General features: G+C 40.1%; 1 pseudogene; it reads right to left on the bottom strand.

Annotated features, from left to right (window-relative positions):
• Positions 1-1,012: 1,012 nt before the first annotated feature.
• Positions 1,013-1,300, bottom strand: LOC114617746 (annotated as a pseudogene).
• Positions 1,301-2,001: the final 701 nt, after the last annotated feature.

Raw genomic sequence — 2,001 nt, 5'->3', positions numbered from 1 at the left:
TAAAGGCAATCCTTCACAGGCATGAAAGTGCTGAGAACCAAATCCAGGTTCGCTACAAGACTAGCCAGTACTCTTAATCACTGAGCCATCTCTTCAGTCCCGATATATGCTTTTTTAAAAAAATATTTTTAAATCATTTATTGCCATTAAGTTTCAGATCTGACTTACACTATGGAAAATGATACTTGTTACTCCTGGAAATTATGTGCAGACATGTGACTGTATGATGGATATACTGTAGTCATTAAAGAAAAAGTCAAAAAGTTTGACTACTTAAGTGCTTGTAGTTATAACATTTTGTTCCCTTAGATTTTATTACACAAATCCCAGTACTACAGACTACTTTAGATAGAACCATCATTCAAAATTATTAAATTAGTTGCATATTTTGAACTACTTTTGATGAAGACAAATAAACTTCAGCATTGATAATGTTGAAGTCTGCTCCCCCCAGCATAGTTGTAGCCATTTTGTTTCATACCTGCCAGCTATTTCATATTGTTGCTGTAATATGCCTGCCAGTCACTGACACAGAAAATAACTTGACTCCGAGCAAAGTCACTCTGATCTCATATCCTGCTATATTCTGTATGTTCTAAGGTAGGACCTATCAGGTTAAAGGTCAATATGAACTGTTATGTCTAGAATGGCTTGAGTCAGAGCTAACCACTGGGCAGCACTGCCTGTACTGAAATCACTGTGGTTTTTGTGGGTTTTTCCTTTATAAAATGACAGAGAAAGATGTTCAATGCCATGGCTCAGCCCTGTCTGAGCTACAGCCCTGCTCAATCATTATTAAGGTATGTGTTCAATAAGCCATCCTTGTCTGACTGATCAGTGTTCGTGTGGTTTGTGGGGCAACTCTTAGATTTCAACAGATAAGTCAGCAGAGAGTTGATTATTGCATAACTCTGGCTGGCATAGTTCTTAGAGGTAGCATTCCACGTTCCCTTAGAAAGACTATGCTGATGTCATCTGGGCCTTGGCTGCAGTGCCCAGGGTGCTGTCCCCTTCAAGAGTTGGTCCCAGCACTGCTTTGCAAATGCCCACTTATCATCTCATAGTTGATAAGTCATCCTCCCTAAGAGAACAGAGCTACTGCATTTGTTACATGGCATGTGAACAGAAGCCAGCTTTAAGGTTATACTGATCTCTGGAGACTTCTTCACATCATTGACAGCAGCAATGGGGAGTTGCCAATTGGTACACCCCCAAATTGCATAATCATGAGATAATCCCAGAAGTCCTTGCTCTGAATATAGTCCACTGTTTTACTTACCAGCATTCCAACTATGGCCATAGGGTTCTAGAGACAAATGACACTAGAGTCAACCCAACTGAGCCCTCAGAGCACCACCCGGTACCCTCCTCATGACACCCACCAGATATACACCTAAACACAAGGGGAAAGTCTGTGAAAAACCACTGATACCATGTTTAAGATTCTGACCACTGCATAGGAAATTTATATCAGTGAGAGGGTAGAACAGAATCTCCACACCTGAGTGACTATGATTCTAGACTGTTGGTATTCTTGATGATTCTCTAGAAGATGAAAAAGGAAGATAAGGAGTTTAACTGAGTTAGTTTCAAGATCACAGGCTAAACAGCTTTCTGCTGGTGGTATCTGTTCAACTCCTAAATCACAACACATGTTCGAGGTAGCTTCAGAAGGAACTCAACATGACCAGTCTCTTTTAGTATACTGTTAAGATACACTTTAGAAAATTTGAAAATGCTGAAACAGTTGGCAGCATTAAGCAGAAAATGTGTCCTTGGGTATCTTAAAATATAGAGATTTACTTGAATATGTGCAGTATCCCCTGTAGCTCAGGCTGGCTTGAAACTTACCATGTTGTTGAGGCTATCCTTGAACTTCTGATCTTTCTGCCTCTCTTTCCTAAGTGCTGTGGTAACAAGTGTGCACTGCCATCCCTGGCTAATGATTACTCTTATTTGAATAGGAAATGCAGGAAAGAAGATCGTTTTGATGTACTGAAA

The sequence above is a fragment of the Grammomys surdaster genome, unplaced genomic scaffold, assembly GCF_004785775.1.
Source record: "Grammomys surdaster isolate TR1022 unplaced genomic scaffold, NIH_TR_1.0 138, whole genome shotgun sequence".
In the NCBI taxonomy this organism is placed as follows: domain Eukaryota; kingdom Metazoa; phylum Chordata; class Mammalia; order Rodentia; family Muridae; genus Grammomys; species Grammomys surdaster.
Note: the sequence above shows the minus strand (reverse complement) of the source record. Positions and strands in the feature narration are given on the sequence as shown.